Consider the following 17,454-nt stretch of genomic DNA (forward strand, 5'->3'; position numbering starts at 1 on the left):
CCGCGCGACTGCTACGGTCGCAGGTTCGAATCCTGCCTCGGGCATGGATGTGTGTGATGTCCTTAGGTTAGTTAGATTTAAGTAGTTCTAAGTTCTAGGGGACTGATGACCTCAGATGTTAAGTCCCATAGTGCTCAGAGCCATTTGAACCATATTGTCGTTGTAATTGTTTGGCTACAGAAAGAAGAACGGTATTGTTCTAACTTCAGTGTTGTAAAATTACTTGTCACAGTCGAGAAAAAACATAAGTAGATAAGTGTTTACACGCGAAAATACTTTTTTCATTGTTTCTCCTGTCTTCTTCCACACGTTACCCTTTGCGGCCACATTTCTGAAATCTGTATGCTTATGATGACTCATATGCTCCACTAACTGGTCATCGAGGAAACCTTTCTTCGACGTTGCGCGTCGTGTCTTATTGCAGTCGTCACAACCCGACAGTCGCGGCCAGACTGCCAGACGGCTTCTGCAGCGGCAAAGACGCGACTGTCGCGATGGCGTCACGACCGTTGACTGCCGAGCGACATACAGTATGGTCCATTGCTTTGCCTTAGGCCGGTATTACACTATCAAATTTCTTTGTCAAAGATTTGATGAAAGATATTATCAAATATTCCTCCAATTTATTTGACAAAGATCTTTGATGTGGCGCTAAAAAGGGGTATTACACTGTCATCATATTTTTCGTCAAAGTTCAAGATGGCTGACAACAACAACTTGTTGTTAACCCCAGCAGTTGCATGTACCACTATTGCACTGTGTGCACTTGTGGAAGAGAAGCGGAGGAAAGAGAACGAAATGTACCTGGGTGAAGCCGTGTGTTTTACGACGAGACGATAAAAGCATTCAACAAAACTTGTTACATGAGCTTGTAGCGGAGGACTTCAAGTCGTACATAAATTACTTAATAATGGATGAACATACATTTCAGTATTTGCTCAGTGAAGTGTATCCTCATATCACAAAGCACAATACTCACTTAAGAACTGCTATATCTGCAGAAGACAGACTCACTGTAACACTCCGATTTCTTGCTCCAGAAGAGAGTTAGGTTAGGTTAGATTAGGTTAGGTTAGGTCTCCAATCTTCTTAATCTATTTTTTTATTCAGCATGCCTCACGTTGTAAAGCGCCTCATCAGCTTCATACATCTCTATTAATATTGTAGTTGTCGGTACACACCAACTGTATTTACCAGCCATGTTTATAAACACATTAACAGAACGCTGCAGCGATGCTTGCGCTCCATGTAGTAACATGTCACATTGCAGTGAACAGTAGACAAGCGACTTTTATGATCAAATCTCAGTGAGGCCCTAGATTTGATCAAATTTATTTGATGGCAGACGAGATTTGACAAAGTGCCCCATTACACCTTCAAACTTCTTTGACATAAATATTTGACATATCATCTTTGACAAGGAAATATGATAGTGTAATATCGGTCGTCAGACAGTGTCGCCAGAGGTCGTCCGATAACATCAGCCGACAGTGTGGTCATAGTGCATCCGATATCTTTCGTCAGTTTTTGGCACGTTCAATTAGGTTAGATTGGAATCTATTCTGTGTATGAAGTAGGTTACATTTCAATTTAGGGTGGGGTAGATACCACAGTGCCTCTGTGTTAGGATACGAGTGCTGCTTAGCGCCTTCTGCCATCAAAGAGACGCCGAATGCAAGTGAATGAGCTTTCTTGTCCTGAAAAGAACGTGGCCAGTACTGTACACTCTGTCCTCAGTTATCAGAACAACCACATAAGTTTTATGAATATATGAGATGACGGGAGAAACATTCTGTTACAAACTCGAGATAACGCTTGGTGACCTTGAAAAGCAAGTTATAAACACTCTGTTTCTCTGTATTTATTTAAAGTTGTGCAGACGTACATCAATTAACCCTCAATGACTGTCATTTAGCATATGAACGAAAGACAAGCATAAAGTGTAGTATAAGATACTCCTAAAACCTAAAGTACTTAGAAGTAGAAATACATACTGTACACCACATTTGCAAACCACTTTACATTAACAGAATCACTACCCTACTGGCATAAAACACCACTAAGCAGTAATAATAACTTTTAGACAACTAATGACAATCTATCACAAAAAAGAACCACTACGGTAGCTATAAGGAAGTACGATATTAATTTTTGAGATTACAATCAATGCCTAAAATTTCCAATAAAGATTTTACCTATTTGGGGTTTCGAGTAAACCTGTGATTTCAGTGATTATGATATTTTCATCCTCAGGATGCCACAAACTCATTCTTTCTTGGACTAAACTTATCAGTTTCCCACGCCCCATATTTCATATGCGAGAACGTCGGCCGATTTGACGGAAGAAAACAAACTGATATGAATTTCACCGATTGTCGTTCGAAACCTGTATGTTTGTGAGATAAGAGAGGCTTTAGTATGACCACACACAAAGTGGCGTACTGATTTGAGAAGATCGATCGTCTCCGGCTGATGTCGGTCGTCGGCGGAATGCACCGATATCAGAGCCACTGTGACCACAGCCCAACAACAGTAGTCAGCTGCCCGCAGTCACCGGCGGCCGGTACGGCCGGCAGTCGCAGCGAAATAGTAGCTTAAAGGAGCGTTGGAAACACCCTGAACACCTCACTCACGCTCGCCGATTACCGGACCAACGGACGTTATGCGACTCGCTTCCCTCCCTACCTCGCAAGCGTGTACTGCGCCTTAAGCTATACGACCAGGTTAGTTACTAACAAATATCACATCCCCTGTAACGCCAGAAATGCATATTCTCCTATTTCCATCTATTGTACTATAAATATATTTCCTTATTTTGTTACCTGAAGATATGACATTTCTCTGCTTTATACATTGTAATTGTTTTACTATATATATATATATATATATATATATATATATATATATATATCGATGTATAATTGGTTTGTTTTGTAAATATTATTTGTATTTTTACGCTGGGTCTGGCCTAGGGAGAACTATGCTATCGAACGATTACATCGTTAGGTCGTGTGGAGAACCAAAGTGTTTAGGATCTTTGGTAGTGTTAACTCTGCCGCATGGAACGCGGGCAGGGGGAGTCTGGCTGTTTTTATTTAGTAAGTCTGTGGTCTGGCTGGAGTAGGGTGGTGGAGCAGGTGTTTTGTGTGACGCTCCTGCGAGCTGCCGCGCTTTCGGGGTTTGGCAGCATGTAATTGCGCTCGACTTGCTATGATAGTTTCTGACACGGTGTCGCGGACGGGAAGCATTAGCTGGCGCACATCAAGAGCCCGTTTCGCCTGGTGACCGTGTCGAGAAGAAGGCGCGCCAACATCCAGCTTCTGCAACAGCGACGGCCGACAATGAGTGACTGTCGCCACCTCCTCGATCGACATCGACGACTTCAAACCTTCAATCTACCAACAAGGAAGACTGGAAGCACGTAAAGTTTTAGAACTGTATGGCAGAGCTCAGCTTTTAAAATTGTCCCTTTGCCTCACAAAATTACAGCAACTTAGCATGAACCTTTGTTGCTCATTGTCCCAATTGCATTATCAAGCAGGGTCCCTTCCTTTTCCGGAATGAACCCAAGTGTCATTGAAATTCAAACGCCAGCATTAAAGTAATATCATTCGATTTCACTGCTTTAATTTCAAAGTTCAGTTAAGGTATTCATAGCTGGCTACAATATTTAGATTACACAATCACAAATTAAGAGTGCGAGTTTTGTTACCATATTTTAGCTAACCTGTGACTGCAGCTCAGCTTGGTATGTACTAAATTTTACCATTGTTAATTGTTCAGAACCATTTAACTCAAGTTCAGAGTTAAATCTCTTATTTCTAAATTGCGTAGATTCAAGTAGCTTTTGAAATGATTGTTGAGGTAGCCCAAGACTAACCTAATTTTACTGAATTTGGTAGTGCTCTAGGAACAAAGCACACTATTAATTTCAGTCACTAAATTAACTTTCAATTTTTCAGTTTTATTAATTCTTTTGCTAAATTAAGTCAGAGTGTAGCGAAATTTACTACTTCTGACAAACATTCAGTTTTCACACAACACATGTCAACCTTCAGTTGCCATGCTTTTAGTACTAATTATATGTGCATTAATCTTTCATTTTCAGTTATTATAGTAGTTGTCCATAGGACTGGTGACCGTAATTTTCCCCAAATCTCAAACATCTAATTAATGCCAATTAATTGTTAATGTAATGACTGCACATTTACTTTCTTTATTAATTTTACCCTTTTCTCAAAATTAATTTCCACCAATTTCATTTGCATTTTTCCTTTCATTTAGATGTAACCCTTTCCTCCCTCTTTGCCGACAAATTAACTTTGGTGACGATTGCTTTTCCCAAATTTCCATTAGGTGCACGTGGTTTAATTTTTTACTGTCATTAAGGTCGATAAGTGAGGGGGAGGCTACACCCCTACAAATCTTCTAGAACCAACATAAAACTGTTAACAAGGAGAACACTTCTAAGATCTTCAGTGTCCATATCGATAAAAGCTTATACCGGAAAACCATATAATAAACATGTGAACACAAAAGAATTTTTTGCTATAGGGATAAGTGACTATTTCAAGAACTTAGAAATAACTCTTTAACGTATTTAGCGTCTTCATCATTCGTTGATGTCACATGGGACGACTGTTTGAGGTAACTCGTCCATAAGGTACAAAGTAGTTATAGCCCATAAGAAAGTAACTAAATTATGCAGAGTTTACATAAGTCGACCTAGTACACATTCCTTTAAACATTCAGTATGAATAACCTCACACTACATTTATTTACTACTGAAATTGTTGTCAACAGTGCATTTCAACTTGAAATTAATAAGAGATTCACAAAAATTCCTTACTAAAAGGAAAAAGGAATTTCAAAAAATGGAAATTCCAGGGTGGAATGTGGTCTGCCTCAGCTGCCAGAGACTGTAGAAATGTGTGTGTGATTTGCGTTTGCATGAGTGAGTGTGTATGTGTGTGTATCTATGTTAGTAGTAGGGTAGAGAGAGAATTACTGCACACTGCAGGTTGCCTACACCAGGGGGAAGTATACATTCAGGGCAAACCTTCTGTTCTCATTTGATTGACAGATCCTTAACCTGTTGTTCTCTTAAGTGGATTATGACCCCCTGGGGATAATCTGTTCTACAGGAAAACCTCCACCACTCCCTCTCAAAAATGGTTCACATGGCTCTGAGTACTATGGGACTTAACTTCTGAGGTCATCAGTCCCCTAGAACTTAGAACTACTTAAACCTAACTTACCTAAGGACATCACACACTTCCATGCCCGAGGCAGGATTCGAACCTGCAACCGTAGGTCTGGCTATTGTCCCCGGAGAGTTGACAAAAACGTTATGAAGGGGTGTCCACAGGACTCTGTCCTGGGGCCGCTCTTTTGGGACATAAATATGGAGCCTCTTCTGGACAGCCCGAGAGCAATGCAGATGTGCTAGAGGTGATAGCCTATGCAGACGACATATTCCTGCTGGTGGGCAGCCGTACCTGCAAAGATGTAGAACCTAAAATTGAAAGGGCAATGACTATGCTGACACAGTGGTGCCAAATAATCAAAATCAAAATAGCACCCAACAAACCAACATACTTATTATTAAAGGGCCAATTGGCCAGAAATCCAATGGTGTGGATCAGGTGCTCACCAGTTATTCGGTCCGCCCCCGGTAGCTGAGTGGTCAGCGTGACGGAATGCTAATCCAAAGGGCCCAGGTTCGATTCCCGGCTGGGTCGGAGATTTTCTCCGCTCAGGGACTGGGTGTTGTGTTGTCCTAATCATCATCATTTCATCCCCATCGACACGCAAGTCGCCGAAGTGGCGTCAAATCGAAAGACTTGCACCAGGCGTACGGTCTACCCGACGGGAGGCCCTCGTCACACGACATTTCCATTTTTTTACCAGTTATTCGGCATTGCTAGGCACGATACTTGGGTGTCATTAGAGATGAAAGATGGAGCTTTGCCCAACACATTGAAGTGGTGACCCAAAGGTCTCTAGAAGCACTGAATAACCTCATTATAATCTAGCTCAGGAGATTCCACCTACCCCTAGAACTGATCAAATTATATCACAACACCATTCTCACCTCCATCATGGGTTATGAGTCCGGAGTCTGGGCACACAGGCTAACAAGGGTCATACCTGCCATGGCCATGAAGAGGGTTCAGCGCAACATGCTTCTACATTCGATTAGAGCTTACTGAACATCTCCAGGGGGGGGGGGGGGGGCACTACTGATTCTCATGGGTTCTCATCTGGCTTTGTCCCTTAGACATAAAAATCAGGGAACAGGCAGCTTGGCATTGGGTCAAAAGAGGGAAATTGAAAAGACTGAACATATTCTGGGGATGCGGGTAGGGGATAAATTTGCAATCGGAAGAAGGGGGGAAGAATTGTGGCAAGAACTTTGGGATACATAAGAGATGGGAAGATGGACTTACCAGTTGCTGTCTAACATCAAGGAACAGCTCCAACTTACACACTTCAAACCAAGTAAAGGATTGCTGCACTTCCTTATGGGCGTGGACCGTACCCAGCATATCTTTGCCGGTTCTGGAAGAGGGCTACCCCCTCGTGTGACTGTGGTGCTGAAATAGGCACTCCGGACCACGTGATCTACGAGTTTCCCATTTTCGATAACATAGCCGCTGAATTAAGACGTCAGTTGCCCAAATAGAGACACCTATCACCTAATCAGAAATCCATCCACATTCAGAATCATTGACAGTCTTGCCATTGGGGTATCAGCAAAAGTCTTGCAAGAATGCCATAGGGAGAATCATTGATTCGTTGAACATAAAATGACATTCCCCGCACCTATCCCATTCCGCCAGGGCGTGAACTGGCCGATCGCCGTGATGGTGAGAATCCGCGACGTCTTGGAACAGGGGGAAGGTGTGAAACAATCCCGGACTTGACTCATAGCACACTAATCATGACTAATTGTAGTTAGGTAGTTTTAAGTAGAATGTAGTTTTTTTAACAATCACTGATAGTACCTGCAGCAACTTCCAGTTAAGGCCATCCCAGTGCCAGGGGCGCGCCTACTGGGGTTAGCTCGATGGGCATGGCCAAAAAATAGTAGGTTTATAGATCTACTGGTATGCTTGTAACGCTGCCGGAGTTAGCTCGCTAGGATAGTAAGAATGGTATTTCAGTACACAGTAATACTTGCCCATAGCGTAACTTAAATCCTCATATCCTGTAGTAAGTAGGAAAGTAGGAAAACTGGAGCATAGTAACAAATTCTGCTAAGAAAACAATTGTATTGTAGATAATTAAGGCCCACTAATGTGTAAGGTGACGGGTTATCACGTATCAATTATTTGTCGAATAAAGAATTTTTTAAAAAAAAAGAAAATCAATCACTGGTCCAGTCGAGTGCAGCACAGAAAAGGAGAATTAGTAACGAGAATGATTTTAGTGAGCCCATCACTTGACGTTCACTTTTGGAGACGGATGACGACCAATGAAATTATTATACTCCTCTCATGAGGACACATGCAGCGGACATGAACGAGTCTGTCGCAAGAGAAAGCAGAAGTAGTGAGCCACAATGTACGGGGGACCTGTAGCAGGATTCAGAGAAACATAAACAGCTGACAGGACATATGCTTGGAAGAAGCATTTGATTTTGAGCACTTCCTCCTCGTCAATTCAGTTTGTCATTGCTACCATCATGGCCATTGCAACATTAGCTAGACTTCTTGTGTGCACATTTAGAAGGAGATCTGGCAGTCCGAATGAGTGAGATCGCACAAACGTGTAGCTCATATTAGGAGTTTAAAGACGATTTCCTTGTGATATATTGGTCGAAAGGAATCAAGAACGCATCAAGCAAGTAACTGTGACGCACATAGACTTAGAATCATCAGAACAGAGGAGTCCGGTGAAGTTTTGGATAATCTTTTACTCAATAACCAGTACTTTGACACGCCGTACAGCATGAGCGAAATCATACATTTTTGCTGTATGAAACTACCTGTCAGGTATCAGCAAGTATTGGCCGGCAGGTGTGACAAAGACATAGGATCATTCAAAAAAGGAATTACAGGAATTAGAGTTTGCTTTCAACGAGAATCAGGCGAAGGCAAGAAAGAGGAAAGAGGACAGTTGAAACAATTCTCATAATTTTCGTGGACCGCCCTGATGGGAAAATGACGAAGAAACAATAGAAGCAGACCACCAGACACTGATGGCAGTTCCTGCCATTCCTACCAAATAGAGGCGCAGCAAACTATTTCGAACGGAACAGTCGCCCACGATTTATAGCAACGTGGCCACAACCTAACGAAAGGGTGCAGTAAGCGGAAATCACGGAGAATAGGGCACCAGATGCTACAGAATTAAAATCAACAATGACAAATGTCTGAAGCGAGATCGGTTATTAGAACTCCCGCAGAACAACTCGTAGCAGACCAGGACGATGTTATAAATTCTGTAAATATGTCAGAGGGGGAGCAGCAAAGGAGAGATGAAAATGATTGGAGAGATGAACAATATAAGGACAAAGGCAGTAATGAAGAGGAATGAGGTGTAAATAATAATGGGGATCAGAGAATAAATATTTGTACCTTAAGCCATGCTTTAGAGAAGGAAGAAAATGAGGGCGAAAAGGACTACGACAACTTGGAGTTGATTCCACACGATGAACAAGACGTAGACGCAGAATCATATTTAAGATTTTGGAAAGAAATGGAGGTAATTTGGGAACACATGCTGGACCAAAGGGAGTGGAAGACCTCTGTCAGAGCAGAAGAGATGGGAAAGAAGTAAACTGCGATCAAAGAGGAGAAACCAAAAATATCAAGTGAACATAGGATGAAAAAGGAAGTGACAACCGTGTAAACTTACTCAAGTACGAAGAGATGTCACGGGTCCTGTTGGAAGAAAAGAAACATTGTTTGGTCAAGAGCTACACCCGATGGTAAAGACAAGAGTGATGAACATAGAATTGAAGGGAATTTTCGATAGTGACAGTGACATCTCTGCGGTTTCCGATGTCACCTTTGAAAGGTAAGAGAAGGAGTCTCGGTAGCCGGTTCTGTCTTTTTTAAAAAAAAAACACGCATGAAGGGGGCGATTGTAGACAAATACACGGATGTAAATAGACTAGAATAGAATTTACATTTCAGATATATGAACTGAAGTGTAACTTCGTGATTCTGCATAAGTTTACCATAGAACTGATATTCAGCATTGATTTCGTGAGGCCAGATTAGACATGGCACGTGGCGTAATTACGCTTCAGAGACAGAAAGAAGTGCTAAAACGTTTTGAGGAACAAGCTGTTATGGCCTAGGTACTAGTGAGTTGACTAAGATTGCTCGTGGAACCAGAAACGAAGGTATAATCGAACGGAGAATTCAATTGGACCCAGCTGCGGCGATTACAACAGTAGGAGACATAGATGATGCATGATATAGATCAAAAGATCAATGAAATAGTGAAGGAAAAGCGTGATGCCTAAGATCAATACTAATAAGAATTATACGCTATTTTACATGGTAATGTAGAGATATTCTTACCCAAGACAGGTGCAGTAAGAAATCTTCAATACAAATTCGATGGCAGTGACAATCAGACGTTTTGCGCAACACCATATGCTGATAGGTGTCATGTACAATTTTTGTATCTGAATTTTTGGTATCTGAATCGACTGTGAGCGAGCAGTGATGTTGTAAAGCTTTATCGCAGAAGTTAAGCTGGTATCGCTTATGTGCTCGTGGTAGAGTGAAGCAGATAGGTTAAGCAGTGTTTGAGTGAGGAAGCTGACAATGTTAACCTGTGTTTGAGTGAGGAAGCATTGGCGATATTACATCTGAAATTTAAAGTCTCAATTTATCAATGATTTTTTTGTGAAGGAGGAAGTCTAATGGAATATAAGGTAAAGAGAATAATAATGTTACTTTTTTTCACTATTGCTGCGCCATCATACTGACTTAGTTATTGTACTGAGAGTCACTAGACTTGAGAAACAGGAAGTGTATTGTTTGGATGTTAAGAAATTCATTAAATTTAAAATCTGCGTTGAGCACTTTCTCACAGTACATGAAAAACTTAGTGTTGTCATTCATGCACATATATCATTTTCTTATCAACCTTTCTCTTACAATTCTTTTTAATGAATCATCCAACCAAGTATGTTCGATAAACAGCTTGATTTACAATTAACAGAGAACTCATTGCACCTCTCTGGTGTTTCTGTGTAGATACAGTAATTTGCAGCTTTAGCATAGCAGCACACAAGACAGAGCAGAAGTGCAACGTGTTATCCAGATTTGCACAGAATAGAGGTAAGGAGAAAATATTATGATTTTTTAAATTTATTCAGTCAGTGTCAACTTATGTTATTCAGAGACAGTTTTTGTGATCAAATTTTGCAAAGCCAATTACTCTAGGTTTCATGTCAAAGTTCATTATTCAGGCAATTTATACTGATCAAAATTCTTGTAGTCAGACATAACTTTTACAGTATGGAAGATTCCCCTTTTTATTATGACAATTAATTACTATTACAGTGTAGCTTTGCTTTCTCATTACAACAGTGCAAGTTTCATTACAACAGTTGATTTATTATTGCAGTTCAGAGCTTACAATCAGAAAGAGAGTATTCCGGCTATATTTTTTATTTATTTGGAGAACTTTCAGTATTTTTATTTATTTAAAGAGTACTTTCAGTGCAATACCACTTGTACACATAAAGAATGTATGTAAAGAATTGAACAAGATGCTGAATGAAGGAATAGTCGAGCACCCAACATATAACAACAGTCCCTTGCATGTGGTGATAAAGAAGGACTGGACTCTTGGCAGATCAACATCATAATTGCGCTAGAGGCAGGCAGACTGGACGAGCTGGAGACATTATTACATAAGTTTTAAGGAATATCATTATTTACGACGATCGATTTATGAGCAAGTTTCTGGCAGACAGAACTCCACCCATGTTGTCACAAATATATGGCATTTCTTGCTTTCGGCAGATGTTACTAATTCAAACGTCTACCATTTGGATTAAATATATCATCAGCTGCTTTTATCCAGTGTTTGGACAGTACACTGGATGATAAGTTAAAGAAATGCATCACCAGCTACGTGAGTGATATATTGACAGCTGAAAGCTCATGGGGAGAGCACCATGAGGTATTGAGGACACTCCTTACCACCCTGAAAAGTCATGGCGTTACTGTCAGTCTAGACAAGTCATCTTTTGGATCGTTGCACGTGAAATGTTTGGGACACATCATCTCAGCGCAATGAATAGAACCTGATATGGAGAAGATTGAAGCAGTGGCCAAACTCCCTTCCCTAAACACCAGGAAAAGATTAAGAAGCTCGCTTACTGTCATTAACTTATATAAAAAAAATTGTGAACATTGGAATATTAGCGACCACACTTCTGTGTGCATTGACAGGAAAGAAAACGCTTTGGATATGGGATGAAATGGCGGAGGAGGAATTCCAAGCCTTAAGTCAGAACTGATTAATGCACCGGTTCTGGACCATCCATATCTACCGCAAGATTTCTGTATAATCGCAGATTCGGTTAGGACGGGGCTTCGTGTGGAAGCCTTTCCAAAATATGAAGACATTCGGCAGTAGGGTGCTACCTAAGAGTGAGTGGAACTATCCCGTGACAGAACTGGAGACATTGGCAGTAGTGTGAGCCTATCAGAAATTTCGTTATTTTCTGTTCTGGAGAAAAATATGAGTCTATACCAACCATAAAGCATTACCATTTCTGCTTACGACAAAATAGACATGGTCGTCTTACAAGATGGATCTTACATCATCAGGAGTTTGATGTTTCAGTAACATACGTATCTGGTTCAACGAATGTTGTGGCAGACGCGTTTAATGGTCTCCTATAGGGTTGACGGAAGATATGAATGAGAATCCTGAAGAAAATAACTGTTCAGTTTGTTTTATTTTAAAAAGGTAGCCGGTGAAAACCTCGTAGTCATATCACTAAAGGGCATTGCAAGAAGGCAAGATAAAGACGCAGTACTACTAGCCATCAAGGATAGGTGGAAGGACAAGAACCATGAGAATATCAGGCAGGAATCATATACTCGTACAACGGAAGGAACACAGACAATTCACTGTGGCTGCTCTGCGTTCTAGAAGATTTTATCGCCATACGATACAATACATTCATTTGTGCTATCCTCACTTTGGACCAAGAAAATGCATTTTGAAATTAAAGACATAATGTGATTTTAAGAATATGGAACGGAGGATTAGAAAGATGTTGGCTAATGCAAGGACTGCTAAAAGGGTAAACCCTCGACACAAGGTATGCAGCCGCCTATGTTCCCGATTATTATGAAGAAATTAAACCAGCTCGCGATTTGCGACCTCAAACACTGTCAAACAAGCGCTAATCCGTCTAAGTGTGGCAGCTATGAACAGGAAGTAAAGAGCAGACAAGAAATCGAGAGTGAGACAATTTCACCTAGGACAGAAGGTGTTGCTAAGTTCTCGCGTTCTCTCGATCAAACAAAAAGCGATGTTGCTGCTGGTAAACCTTTCAGGATATAAGATCTGGTACACGAATCTCTTCTGTTCCTAACGTTTCGTCCAAAACTGCACTGCTCATCTTCAGAGGCCTTGCTATTCGATTGAGTCTTGCCTACTGACAGGTATGATGTCTGAAGGTGACATATATATTGTAGAAAAGGGGGTGTGGCTTGAGTTGCACCTTGTAAGCAGAGATGATCCTTATCAAAGATAAAATTTAACTATTGGTTGTCGTCTTGTTAAAGATAAAAAAACTGTTTAGCGACTTTGCAGAGCTAATGTCCATATGTCGCTGAGTTTCATGGTCTCTTCTTTTCTATTAAAAGTATCCCTATGTTTATATATTTCAATGGCATTCTACATAGCCGTGGATAATAATTCGTCATCGAAGATAAAATTATTGTTTCAGAAAATTTCACTTTGTTACTTCCTAGCTGAAGAGAATCCTCTACTACAGCTGATTCGTGTTGTCTATTTTACCTAGTCGGCAAAGACTTTTGTTGCCTTTACCAATGTATTCACGCTTCTCTTGGTTGTTCCAATATAAACATTACCCCACATACGCGGAATTTTATATACGCCACATGCTAACAGAGGAATTTGGTCATAGAATTCCGTTCACCTCTTTCCCCGAGCAGCCATTTCTCTCGAAAACATGCTTTAGATGTTTTAATTCGGCATTTACCTGTCGGCAGGATTTCTGATGACACCTCTCTTTTGTTGTAGCTGGTGATTAGAGTTCTTATGTAAATATCTCTCAGGGTGCGTTACTTTTCGAAAAACCTTATGTTCCAAAAGTCCATCAGTCTGTCTCATAACTAAACTGTAAAAAAAAGGTATTTTGTTGTCATTTTCTGTTTCTTTGGTGAATTGGATTTTTTGATTTATATTATTTAAAAAGGCAAAGAATTCGTCCAAAGGCTTCTTACCATGTGGCCAGACTGCAAATCTGTCACCCACAAACCGATACCAGCGAGAGGGTTTCTTATTTGTTTTTTCTAAAGCTGGCTGTTCGAATTTCTCCAAACAGAAATTAGCTATACCCATTGTTGCACCAGCAAGTAATATAACGAAAGGTGAAAGAAAGGTTCTTAGAGATTTAAATACATATTGCATAATGGAGCAAAAGTCGATGTTACATTTTCTTTTTTAAATATCATTTGGTTGGATACATTATTTCATTGTCGAACGGCAGATTAGAAACTCATAGGAGTAGTAATAGTTAAGTTAGATTTTGGTAATGTTTTCTTCTGTAATGTTTGCTGTTTATGCAGTAATTAAAACAGTCACTGCAGCTAAAAAATGGTAGAGTTGTAATAGGTGTTGAGGTGTTGTAAAAGAAGTGAAGGGCTACTGCATGAGGTCAGTAAAATATTTTTATTTAAGGAAGAAAAATGGGGTTTTCACGATGAATGTGAAAACTGGAGAAGTAAGTATATGCCAATAGAAAGCAGAAAGACTAGTTTACCTTTTGTGGTAACTGCGTATGACATGAGGGAAGGTTTCTACTACTCAAAATATCGAGAGTGACTATGCAGTTGACGTTTCATAGGGCTGGTCTCAGAATGGCAGGAAGTAGTGTTGATGTTTGTGGTATTAAGGTCCACTCCGAAGTTGCCTCTAGACACAGATTAATAGAATGGAAAGACCAGGAGGGGGACGCCGAAGAGCGTTTGCACATGACTATAGGTAGGGAAGAAAAGAAGAGTTATGCGGGCTGCACCAAGGTGTGTTTGGCCGAATATTACAGGAATTGGGAGGAAGGAAGTTGGGAAATTTTTAATATTTGTTTAGAAGCCCGTGGATGCTGGAAGTTGTGGAATGTCAAGATCAGCTGGAAACAGAGGCTATACGATGTGGATCAATCGAAGTTGAATGACCATCAGCCAAGAATTATGCTGTAAATGTACATATAACAACATAAACAAATTGTATTATGTGAAAATTACATAAGGGTATAAAAGCTTATACAATTATACCAGCATGAAGCCAAGAAACTTGTCTTTGCACCCCCCCCCCCTCCCTTCCCCGGCCAGATGAGCTGGAATGAATTGTGCTCCCTATAAAATGTATGTCAACACTGTGTCTCCAAAGTTGCAGAAAAAGGTGTAGTTGTGTGCCATCTCTAATTCAGTGCAGCAGAAAGAGTTTTGTGAATTAAGTTTTCTTGGGGGGGGGGGATGTTCTTTCTTTTTCAGCAAGACTGTTCTGGAATTTTTTGTAAAGTTTATCTTTTGTGTCTATGTAATTTATTCATTTTAGCAATATGTAATTCAAATGTTTCTCATCATTGTGCTGTATTATTTACTTGCAAATTTATCATTATATGATTTTGTAATTGGTGTAGATGTACGAAATGTTGCAAAAGTCGAATTTCAACTTATTACTTTTCAGATTGCTTTGTGAAGTACTGGTCTATTTATGAATCACTATTGATGTTTACTTTTCTAAAAAATGTTTTGATGCTGTGATTTATAATATATAGGTATTGTCTAATTGATTACTTCTCTCATTTGTTCATATTTACTTTCAAGTAAATGTGTCTGAATGAGAATTACAGGTTTGTGTGTCAAATCTTGGTTATTTTGTAACCTAACCTTAAAAGAGTATCACCATATTGATAAGGAAGAGTGAACAAATGATATTTTAACTAAATACCGTTTTTCTGCAGTGAGGGCGTTGCAAAATATAGTAAAGGTCCCAGAAAGCATGCAACAATGAGGCTTGGGTTGAGAATGCAGAGATGAGCCTCCTGATAGGAGAGCAATATACTGTTGACACTATATATATATATATAAAGCAGATAGGAATTTTAGGAGGGTCATAGGAAACAATATATTATAAAAACAGTAATACACTTCCTTGAGGCACCGACAGGACAAACCAAAACAAATTCATTTCTTTAGCTGTAGGCCTCTGGGTGCGAAAATGTGTGAATTTCATTGGTTAGCCTGGTCTGAGGTAGTAGTTTTGGAAAATTATTGGGAAGTTTGAGGACGCTGCAGGAGGTCTGACACTGGTCATTGGATGTCTGCTCGTGAGAAGCTACAAATCACTATCGAAGAAGAGGCGAATTTATGAGACAAGACTGGAGGAACTAAGGTGACACTTTGTCCATTGCTAGGCAGAGAATCACTTCAAAGTCGGCTCTCTGAATTAGGTGTCAGAAGTTGTCATCTCACTTTACATCTCCGACTAGATCATGATGTCAAGTTTGGGTTGTGCAGCTTTTCGGGATTCACAGGTGTCGTCCATCACAGTGGCCGCCGATAGCAGAACTGACAGACAACATAACGACGCTGTTTAAAAATGGTAAGACCTACAGTCGGCTCCGGCCTGTATAGGTCACAATGTGTTCAGTAAACGTTAGTGTACTATTGAGTAGGAGGAAGATGCCCTTCTGTCATGCATAATTTTGTGAACTCGAATTTTGGCAATCACTGCCGTCAGATCGCGAAAATGGATCAGTGTGCTAATAATGTAGTAGCCTACTGTTGGTTCTTTGTCTTGGATCTCCATTAACTTTAATTGCTTTTAAGTGTTTCATGTTCTTGTGATAATATGTCAGCGAATAGGATGTTATTAAACATGTTCGTGTCATACTTCAGTGCAACTACTGCACTCGTTCTATGTAAGGATTTATATAAATAATAGAACATAGAGTAACCTTGACTTTCATTACATATGTATCTCACCTGGTCACAAAATTGAATTCCAGTTTCACTATTCCACCTCCCTTATGAAGTCTGTAGGGCCATAATTTAGTGTAAATAAAAAATCCTTGGAGAAGACATGATGGTTTATAGTCTTCATTATGTATTTGGGTATCTACATACTGAGACAGCTTAATTACCTAAAGGCATTCGTGGTGGAGTAGTACAAAAAGGTGGTTATGCATAGAAAGCCAGTATCTTCCATTAATTTTATTGCTATATTGGTGATGCCAGGTTGCATCAGTTTGTGACTATCAGGAATGTGGATAGGTAAGAAGTCAGATTTTTTGACTTTGAGATGTTGTGAGTATATGGTGTGGATGTAGTGGATTTAGTGACAGGGAATAGGTGATTGGGTTTTGTGTGAGAGTGGTAAAGGACTTGGGATAGCAGATATGAGGGAGAGGACCCCATACCATGTGTTTGAAATAGGGAGAAGAGGAGCTGGGAGGAGTTTTGATGTAAAAAGAAGAAAAAAAGATCGCTGAAAGAATGAGTAGATCTCTAGGTGGATTTCATGTTAGGGAGATTAAAGTGATTAAGCTTTGACTTGCATAGTGCAAGTAGGTGTAAGTTTAGAAGGATGTTTTAATATTACTGTGGCAGAATATGGGAACTGAAAATCAAAGCTGAGATGAATGGGTCATTGATTTCAAGATTGCAGGAAATGTTAGAGATCAGATGCTTTTCACCACAGGAGAAGAAATAGCAGCGTTTATAAATTGATACAGGATTCATGTGGAGAAGGGTAGGTAGATACAGTTAGTGAAATTACGTGCATGATATGACTGGAGGGAATGTTACCACTTGGGGGAGTACAAAATTAGATGGCTTTGATATTGGAGAGGACAGATCAGATCAAGGCTTTGTCAGTGTGGAGGATGATTGATGATTGCACTCTCTATATTGAAACTGTTAGAAGGTTTAGCTTGATGTATGCTTTCTGTTGTGTGTGGTTCATAAGAATCATTACTGCATTAATTTACAGTGAAGGATTAGTCAGGTGGAAGCTATGAATTGTTGATCCTGTAAGTCTTGCCTGAGTGTTGAAAAGGTTGACCTTGGTGAGCCACCGGTTGCACCAAAAGGTAAATTGGTTGACAAGGAAATAAAAAGTTCATTGTAATGTTTGACTTATAGGGGTAAGAGACGGTGCTGTCAGGGTATTAGAAGAGGTGGATAGGAGGAGGGGGTTGAGGCATGTCAACAG

Source organism: Schistocerca americana, chromosome 2, assembly GCF_021461395.2.
Source record: "Schistocerca americana isolate TAMUIC-IGC-003095 chromosome 2, iqSchAmer2.1, whole genome shotgun sequence".
Classification (NCBI taxonomy): domain Eukaryota; kingdom Metazoa; phylum Arthropoda; class Insecta; order Orthoptera; family Acrididae; genus Schistocerca; species Schistocerca americana.